Raw genomic sequence first — 10,440 nt, 5'->3', positions numbered from 1 at the left:
ATAAAAGAAGGTCTGAAATATTCCTAACAAAAAAGGGTAAACATTTGAGGCAATAGATATCCTAAATACCCTGATTTGATCATTATACATTGTATGCATGCATTAAAATATCACACATACCCCATAAATGGGGTTATCCCATTTATGCTTAGTGGTCCATTATTGGAACTAGTATAGCCATTATGGAAAACAGTATAAAACATCATTGGAAAGCTAAGCATGAAGGAGTTATTTATATCCTATTGCTCGAGGTCATCGCCAACGTCTGTTTGCAAAAATTCAAAATATTGCAACCTCAGGCAAAAATGGGTTAATATGTACAATTATTGTATATCAACCAAAAAAGACAGTCATTTACATTCATACGTCTTTCAGTGCATTAATAAAACAATCGAGGTCATCCTTTTCACAAAAAGCTAGTCTGTCAGTATTATGGCCACAGAGAGCCAATTCTGGGTTTTCTAGGAATGAGTTTGAACTGGGCCAGATCCCCAAAGGCTGGGTTCACTTGGAAGGCTGGTGAGCACCACACCTCAGCCATGCCTCAAGGAAGCGCTTGCTTTGGTAACTACCAAGCCAGAAAACAACCAGTGCCAGGGAAACACAAGATGAGCCTGTAAGGGGGTAGACACAGTCCCCTAGCGACGACCTTGTCCTCAGGAGATATGAGCAAAGTCCAGTGGGCCAGGGAGCTTGCATGAAGTAAGGAGACCACCAAGTCAAAGGGGCTTAGATGCCAGCTGCCTTTACACCCCTAGTTTGGTGGAGGGAACCACATCTGCACTCAAGGGTCCACCAACACCCACCATGAGAAGACATGCTGGCTACACATCAGCCAAGTACTCCTGCCCTATCCTTTCTGCTTCATCAGCCATGGCCAGCCAAATATATGACCAGGGTGGTTAGAACTTCAGGTTGACTCTGCTGCTAGCAATCTGTAGGAAAAGAAGAAATCGAATATCCCAGAGGTCTCTTATCTGAGACACTGTGAAGTAGACAGTTGTTCTCTATCCCCCAGGTTAATTCTCAGTACATAACACTACTCTCCCTTACTCCTATATCCCCACTTCCCACCCAGCCACCATCCCTGTTCTTTTTTCCTGGCTTATCTCTGAAAGCCCCCCGCACAGTGGAGTCATGTACATGCCATGTGAGCCAACATGGGAGTTCCCATCAGGGCCCAAGCCCACACACAAAGCCTTATCTCTCACCACTACATGTAAGTCTGCAAATAAATTTCAAATGTCAACGAACAACTAGGAGATGAATGGGCGAATGCAGTCACATATTCCTTAAGTTTTCTACCATCAGACAGTGCTGTATCAGATGCAGGGCGAGAACTGTTCATTTATCAGACTTTGACTAGGCACCTGATGTGTACAAGATACTGGGAGCATTCATCCTTTTTCTGCCCCAGAAAGCAAACCAGAAAGACGTCTACGTCCTTGCCTAGCTGCCCATCGAACTTGGTGTTTGTTGAAGCTAAGCCTCACTTATGAGAACAAGAAGACATCCACAAAGCCATGATTTTACCCCACTGCATTAAAGATTTTCACTTATTAAAATAAGCACTGTGCTTTGCAAAGCAAGCTTCAGGACTCGGGCATGCATAATGCAATGCATCCTGCAGCTTTATATACTCAGCATCCTTGCATCTCTTTCTGACGACCAGCCACTGTGTTACCATTCTTTCCTGTGCCTCCTGGTAACAAAGGAATGCCCTTCCAGGGCACATGATTGCTGTTGCTGTGGTACTGCAGTGAACAGCCTCAGAGTGCTGGAAAGTCCCTCTATCTTCCCTCACTGTCAGCCTCAGCACTCCCTCCTTCCTGTCCTTACACATTTGTGACACCCATCAACAGAAATACATAATCCCTGCCATCTTCCTGTTACCCAAGTTTAATAGCCATTCATTCATTGATTCACTCATTCACCAAAGGCTCTCTGGGCACCTTCTCTGTGCCAGGCTCTCAGAGATTGTAAGAAATCAGAAATGAATAAAGCCTGTCCCTACTTCCCTTCCAGCTACAGTTGCAAACTGGGGCAAACCTACGTCACCTGTCAGAGCCTTAGTCTCTTTCTCCACCCGGGTGGGAAATCAAAGCTGGAAAAGTCCTTAGAGATAATCTAGAGCAAAGGTCCCCAAACTATGACCAGATGGTCAAATCCAGCCTGTCAAGGAAAGTACATAAAATCTACATTGTCAAGGAAAAGACCCCTCTACCTGACTCCCACGTGGCCACTTCCACACAACTTTCAGGCTTCCTCTCTGGGCCTAGAGACATCCCCTCTTCCATGTGCTATCTCAGTCAGAGAACAAGGAGACAGGAGGAGAGACTGCCCTTGCTCCATGTGTTCCTGGAAGCCAGGGATGTCTGCCTCCCTGTTGTGGGCCCCTGGCCTCTCCTTTGTGCCTGAATTCTTAATGTCTGCCCCAGATCTGACTGCTCCATGGGTAGAGTGAGCCTGGGTTGCAACCACCTTTGTCTGTCACCTGGGCTCACACTCAGCCCTTGGCCCATGTGCCACACCCCTTCTCTCTGGGATAAAATTATAGCCAGGGACAAGGTTAGGAAGAGATTCTCAGCCCACTACAACAAGAACACCCCAGGGAGATTATTTTATAATCTCACCAACTAGAGAAACAGTCCCTTAACGCCCCCAAATGCACAGGCATGGAGTCTGAAGGGAGTTTCTGTGTGATGACTGCAGGAAATGCACAGGCTTTGCACTGCTTCCCGCAATGTGAACTTCAGCCTGTACATTATCCCTCACCGCCTAAGGGAAACCAGGACACAAATAAGAGGCATTTCACACTGATGTGCTGTGGCTTAATGAGATTACAGGGGCAGAGACCCAGCACAGTGGCCAGCACAGGACCAACGCTCGGTCAGCCCGAACCTGCTCCTGCAGACACGGACACACACCACCGCTGGATGTGGAAACTACAGGTGCTGCAAAGGCAAATAAATAAGCTGCCCGAGGTCACACAGCTAGTAAATGGCAGGGTCGGGGTTTGAACCTACCTCCTACCATGACGTGTGCCTGTTATCTCCTACAGGTAGACAGAAATTAAATCAGTAAATGAATGGACAAGGTAGGGATAGGTGCTATGAAGAAAACAAGTCAGGTGGATGTGATTGCCTCATGGGGACCGCATTAGATTTGCTCATCAGAGCTTGTGTTTGAGCAGAGAAAGAGCCAGCTTTGAGAACATCTGAGGAAATACCTGTAGATAGAGGAGGCAGTGAGTGCAAAGGCCCTGAGATGATGCAGTGAATATTCATCACTTTTACTTGGGGCTCTCCTGGAAAACCAGGGCCTTTCATAGGACATAAAATGCCAGATATTTGTTTTATCAGTGATAGAGTTTGGCTGTGTCCCCACCTAAATCTCATCTTGAATTGTAGCTCCCATAATCCCCATGGGTCATGAGTCATGGGGGCAGGTCCTTCCCACGCTGTTCTCATGATAGTGAATAAGTCTCATGGGATCTGATGGTTTTATGAACAGGACCACCCCTCCACAAGGTCCCTTGCCTATCACATGTAAGATGTATTTTTGCTCCTTCTTTGTCTTCCATGATTGTGAGACCTCCCCAGCCATGTGACACTGAGTCCAGTCTTCTTCTAAAAAGAAAAATAACCTTTCTTTCTTTTTCGATTACCTAGTCTTAGGTATGTCTTTATTAGCAGTGTGAGAACAGACTAATACAGTCAGCCTCCCTTGCAGCTAGCATGTGGTTTCTTTATACTCCTCAGTCAGACATGCTGACCCTAGACCTTGGGTCAGAAGTGAGTGACACAAAGACACTGGGGCTGTGCAGGCTGCAGGCTGACAAGGGTGTCCCTAATGCAGTAACCATGTCCAGTCTCTGGGGCAGCTATGGCTATTGCTATGTGGCAGACTCCATGTTTGGTTCTAGCACTGTTGGCGGGGATGGCCATGGTGTCTGTGCCCAGGAGCAACATCTCCGAGCTGCTCTGCAGCATGGTTGGGAGTACTATTTCCAGCTACATCGCCTTCGTGCTTAGTTTTCTGGCTCTTTAGGAGACTCAATAAACTCCATAATATTGTTTTAGTAAATTTATTTTCTGCTTGAAACACCTGAAGTCACTTTTCATTGCTTGCAACTTGGAACCCTGACAGATACATGCCCAGACCATGAGTGCCCACCCAATATCTATGTGTTCCCCTGAAGTGCCCAGCCTCCCCTGCATTTGTGCTTGGGCTATGTGACTAGTTCCAGCCAACTGACTGTGAGCATATAAGTGACAAGTGTCAGTGCTGGGCCAAATAAATTTCCCACCAGAGCCACATTGGATGCCACATTTTCGGACAGCAGCATCATAAAATGGAGGGAACCTGGATCCCTGAGTCACTAGGTGGAGAACAGACCTGCCCACCCACATCAATAGTCCATAAAGAAGAATCAGACACATAAGGAGCTGAGCCACTGAGATTCCAGGGTTTGTATGTTACTGCAGCAAAGTCCAGTCTATACTAACTAGAGGTCAAGTTTAAGGGTAAGAAAAAAGGTAGGTGGCATCAAGCACAGTGAACAATGGGGAGAATGGTCTGAAACAATATTGAAGTGACTACTGACGTGGGAAAACTTTTTGTGATTTTATTCTAAGTGGGCTAAAAGCCACTGGCAAGTTATAAGCAAAAGCAGGCATAGCCAAACACCAAGGCAAATTGCCTTCCACATAGCTTGTAGGCCTAGGGAGCTTACAGGGGCCTCAAAGGCATCTCATCGATCCTCAGGTACTGCCTCACACTCTCCCATGTTGATGCTTGTAAGGAGTTACCTGCCTCTTGCACATTTCCACTGATAGGAAGTGCACGTCTTTCCAGGACTACTCATATTTGGGGGGGATTGTGCTGACCTTCTTTTTTATTTCCCTGGGACCTCTCTCTACTGGCAAACTCCAAAAACTGTGAACACATCCCCTACTCCTCAGCAGCTAGCTCGTCACAGAGCCTGCTACCCTGGTTCTGCTCTGCTGAACACACAGCCACTGGCCACTGACCTCCCAAAAATCTATCTCTAGCAGAACTGGATTCTGAAAGCAGAGTAGAGAAAGGGATTATGGATCCAAGGATCTCAGCACTGAGAGCATAACCAGCCCACTGTGCAACATGCCAGCGATGGATTCACAGGATCTCTTAGGTTTTCATCACCCTCCTTATGTGTCCCCTGGAGAGAACACAGGGGACATTTGAATCTCTGGGCCTGGTTCCCTCTGACTGCCCCGGCCCACATCCCTAGCCTAACCTTCAGCTCCATGAGCTGATGCAGCAGGAATTTATTTACGAGCTCATTATCCCTGTGAATCATGTCCAGCTTGAGTTGGGACTTAACAAAAGGAGTGGTCCTTTAAGCAGCTGAGCACATGAGGCCTGGAGAGAGGATGGGCCAGGACAAGCAGGGCCTCACTGCACCAGGAGCCAAGAGGGCAGATGGGAGCCGTGGATGGGAGGTGGCTCCTGCCAGCCCTGGAGTTTGTCCTGGCTCCAGCAGTTCTCGGGCTTTTCCAAACTCTGGCTTAATTCCAACACAGAGGCTGAAAATGGAAGATTTGGCTGGCCATCCATTCTTTACTTCTAAGCCCCAAAATATACCAGGGAATCTGAGAAGGGAGAAAAGCAAGTGACCAACATCTTTCTGACTTCTGTCTCACCAGAGCGGTCCCTTCCCCCTGGCCCCTGCTTTGGCAGTCCCCAGGTGGGAAGGTTTCACAGCATGGCATTATTTAAATGTGGGATATGATTATTAATTGATTCAAACTTCTTTTTGACCATTGTTGTACTTGATTGCTGCACGTAAGTTTAGCCATGTCCATTTGAGAGAGAAGGGTTCAAGACTCTGAAGAGACTGGCCCAAGATTGACTTGCAATAAGTGTCACAATCCAGGACTTAAACCCAAATCCTTAACTCTCAGCCCACTACTTAATCCATGTCTCAATACCTGCCTCTTTACTGAGCCTTTGTGCATTAGTGAGCCCAACCAAGACCAGAAGTAAAGAGTGATGTTACGTCTTCAAGGTTTGCTCAGGGAACAAACAAACTCTGAGTCTTTCAAGCAGGAAGGTTATTTAACACAAGAAATAGATGCTGTGGTAGACTGCAAAATTGGCCCTGATGATTGTCTTCCCTGTCTCCATGTGATAAGAATTTGAATTTAGCCTGTTCTTGTAAAATGCATTAGTGAGCCCCAAGACCAGAAGAACCACTCAGCTGTGCCTAGCACAAATCCTGATCCACAACATTGTGAACTAAATATGTAATTGTTGCTTTAAGCTGTTAGGTTTTGGGGTGATTTGTTACACAGCAAATGTTATATAGCACTTAACAAAACTTTTGGAATAGCTAGAAAAATGAAAATCATTGGATATTTATATAATAAAGATTCTCTACAAATTTTCAGAAAGTAAAAAAAAGTTGCAGAGTCTGCAGCAACTCCTGCAGGATCACAGATGCCTCCAACACTGTTGCTTCAGGAAGATTTTGAGATTGTTTTAAAATCTGCCATTTGCCAAAGCCCACCACTCTACTCACCACAGCCGAAGGACAATCATATGGCTTTGGCTTCTTTTCTGCCTTCTGAATCCCATGAACCTGCTTCTTTTAGAAAGATTCTGACCTGGAACCCATGTTGCAGGGATTCTTGAAAATGTAGTTCTCAGGCTTCTAGTCCTTTGTGCACAGAGGAGAGTGTGGAAACATTGAGTTGTCAGCCAATAACCCAGGCCCAAGAGTCTATTCTGTCCCAAGCAACACCTCTAAAGATGCTGAGTATCAGGAGGGACTTTCTGTTCCCCTGTAACTCCCTCCACTACCCCAGGTTGGCACTAGCTCTCCCTTTGGGATGACACGGCCATTATTAGCTCATTTGATTGTCAATTAAACACGTTTGTCAGCTCCAACCCTGGCGAACCCCTATGAAGGTAAGGAGATTTCACCTGTGTGCCTGTTACTCTCCAGGTTGAACAATAGAAGGAAGGAACAGAGGGCCCAGATGTGTTCACTAAAGCCTATGCATTAAAATGTCCTTGCTTCCTCTCTCATCGGGCTAGTCTAGCACCCACCACAACAAAGTAGTGGCTGAGGGCGCAGGCACCCAAAGGTGCAGAGGGTTTGGATAAGACCCCAGAAATGAGGACCACCTGCATCACTTCCTCAGCTGTCACTCTGCTGAATCCGCCCTTCTTGTGTGTATAGTAACAACTTTGGGGCAGAAGCAGCTGACAAAATCCAGTTCTCCCTGTTGTAGAGATGGAAACTGGTATGGGGTACCGGCAAAGTGTAGCAATGACAAGGTAATAGTAACGAGCAGGGGCCCTTGGGTATCCTCTCTTGGCCCTTAAGCCATTATGTCATACTAGGACCTAACCGTAATAGCCTGGGTTCAAGAAAGACAGACAGGATTTGAGGAGACAGGAGGTTTCCCTTGAGAAGAAAAACCAGTTCCTCTGAGAATTTGAATCTTTAAGAAATCTGGAGACGTTCTTCGCCGAGTCGCCGCGGTTTCCTGCTTCAACAGTCCTTGGACGGAACCCGGCGCTGGTTCCCCACCCCGGCCAGCCGCCCACAGCCTGCCCTCTGTCACCTCCACACCGCGCCCTCGGACCCCCAAGGCCCCCGCCGCCTCTCCTTAGCCGCCGCCATCTCTCCTTAGCCGCCGCCATCTCTCCTTAGCCGCCGCCATCTCTCCTTAGCCGCCGCCATAACGCGTCTGCGCAGGCGCGCCGGAACTCCCGTCAGGACTCAGAGGCCGCCATCACCCGCCAGATCAACCCGGAGCTCTACACCTCCTGTGTGCACCTGTCCATGTCTTACTACCTTGACCGCGATGATGCGGCTCTGAAGAACTTTGCCAAGTGCTTTCTTCACCAATCTCCTGAGGAGAGGGAACATGCGGAGAAACTGATGAAGCTGCAGCACCTACCAGGTGGCCGCATCTTCCTTCAGGATATCAAGAAACCAGACCATGATGACTGGGAAAGCCGGCTGAAGGCGATGGAGTGTGCATTACATTAGGAAAAAAACGTGAGTCAGTCACTACTGGAACCGCACACACTAGCCACTGACAAAAATGACCCCCATTCGTGTGACTTCATTGAGACGCGTGACCTGAATGAGCAGGTGAAATCCATCAGAGAATTGGGTGACCATGTGACCAACTTGTGCAAGATGGGAGCACCCCAGTCTGGCTCGGCAGAATATCTCTTTGACAAGCACACCCTGGGAGACAGTGATAATGAAAGCTAAGCCTTAGGCTAATTTCCCCATAGCCACAGGGTGACTTCCCTGGTCACCAAGGCAGTGCATGTATATTGGGGTTTCCTTCACCTTTTCTATAAGTTGTACCAAAACATCCACTTAAGTTTTTTGTACCATTCCTTCAAATAAAGAAATTTGGAACCCCCCCCCCAAAAAAAAAGAAAAGAAATCTGGACTGCTAAGTGGTCCACAGAACCTCTTCTTTAGCACAATTCTCTTCCCTACTCCCCTGAAGAGTCAAGCTACCCAGGGTTGCCTTGATCTTGACCCTCTCTGAACAATCCCATTCACTCTCATGGATTCAATTACCACTGAAACACCCACAGCTCCCAATCTATCACTTCAAGCCCACACATCCAACTGCCTGATGAATATCACAACTTGGACTGCCCACAGAGTCCCCCAAGTCAACGTGATTCAAGCTCAGGACTTTCATCTAAATCGGGACCAATCATCAATTCAATTAATGGCATCATGAAGTCACCCAAGCCAAGTCTTTCCCTGTCTCCCAGTTTGATTTCCCTAACCTGCTCTCCCTAATCTCTTGGCTTCCAGGCTTGGCTTCTCCAACCAATGAGCCCTATCACTGCCAGAGGGAGCTTCCTAAATGCACACTTGCCATGACACTCACTTGACAGAAACACTCTGTTAGCTCCCAGCACCCATAGGATAACACCCCAGCTCCTCGGTCTGGTGTTCAAGGCCTTCCTTGTGATGGTCCCTACCAACATCTTCAACACCATCACTTCTCACCTCATTCCCTGGCCACACCAGACTGCTTGGGATGCCCAAAGCTTGCAGGCATCTTCATGCCATTAGCCTGTAACACCCTTCCCCCACCCCACTACCCCCGACCTCTAGTCTGGGCTAGATGCTCCTCCTGTGGGCTGTGTTCTTACCATCCCTCTTTGTAATAATCTCTAACATTCCTGTCTACTTCACAGACTTGGGAGCCCCATGAAGGCTGGGACATACCACCAGACTCACCTCTGTGTCCCCAGTCCATTAGGAGTAGACACCAGCAAGTGAGTGTTAAACATGAGCTGCCCCCAGTGCCGTGAATTTCATGGCAGAGTGTGTGTATTCAATCTATAAGAATAGCTCAATACTTTTGCACTTACTGTGAACCAAATAGTTTGATTAGCTCACTTAATCCTTACTACAATCTCAAGAGATATTATTATTACTCTGATTTATAGATAGCAAATTGAGACTTAGAGATATTAAATAACTTGCCCAGATAATTCAGCTAACATGTAGTAAAATCAGGATTCAAAAGCAGGTGGTCCATACCCCTAACCATTAGACATATAGCCTCTCCAGTGTACGTTCTTCACAGTAAAGTCAGCTCCCCATCACAACAGGGTGAGAGCCAGGGTGGGAAACTCTTCCTGTTTAATCAGATTCTCAACAAGTACACTTTATTCTACATTTCAGGGAAGTGCTTGTCTACTTAAATAAGCTTTCTTGCTGCAAGACTTATCAGAGTCTTTAATAAACCAATGTGCCTAGAGAAAAAACATAAATGGCATTTCCTGAACTCACTGGGCCACAGAGCATTTTATTTTCTCAGATGTCTGCTACGAGTAGCAAGCCATGGACCACATTTTGGCAAATGTTGACTTCTGAGTCTCATGCCTCAGGAGGCCCTGCAGCCCTTGTCTTGTGTGAGATAAACCAGATTCTTCCCAGTAAATTTCCTTCCCTGCTGAAGTTAACTCAAGTCAGTTTCCATTACTTACAACAATAGAACCTTGACTGAGTCATGCCCTCGCTTCTCAGAAAGGCCAAACCTCTGGAGCCCGCTGGGATTACACTCAGGGTAGAAGGCGAGGGAAGTGTCTAGGGAGGCACCAGCCTGTCAGATGTGGTCACGGCAGGCTTCATCTGAGACCCACCACAGAGGGGTCATCCCCAGAAAAGCATGCTAAAGTGCTCGGAGCTCTTTTCTGTTTTTAATTTTCCTTCGTGGTAAGAAATTTGCCATTTTTACATAAGAACTCTGACTTGTGTTTTCAGATTCCTGTGGCTGAGGTCATGTCCTTTGGACAATTCTATCCCATTTCTGGCCCTTGCCAACAGTTCCCCTCCCTCTGGGAAGCTGAGGGAGGGGGTCACATGTTCCTCTCCCCCACCCTCCAACTCACCTCAAC

At 47.2% G+C, this 10,440-nt stretch overlaps 1 pseudogene; it reads left to right on the top strand.

The window, feature by feature from the left end:
- Positions 1-3,939: 3,939 nt before the first annotated feature.
- LOC120367337 (ferritin heavy chain pseudogene) lies at positions 3,940-8,374 on the top strand (annotated as a pseudogene).
- Positions 8,375-10,440: the final 2,066 nt, after the last annotated feature.

This window comes from Saimiri boliviensis, chromosome 12 (assembly GCF_048565385.1).
Source record: "Saimiri boliviensis isolate mSaiBol1 chromosome 12, mSaiBol1.pri, whole genome shotgun sequence".
Taxonomy (NCBI): Eukaryota; Metazoa; Chordata; class Mammalia; order Primates; family Cebidae; genus Saimiri; species Saimiri boliviensis.
The sequence above is the reverse complement of the archived record's forward strand: the minus strand, read 5'-3'. Positions and strand labels throughout refer to the sequence as shown.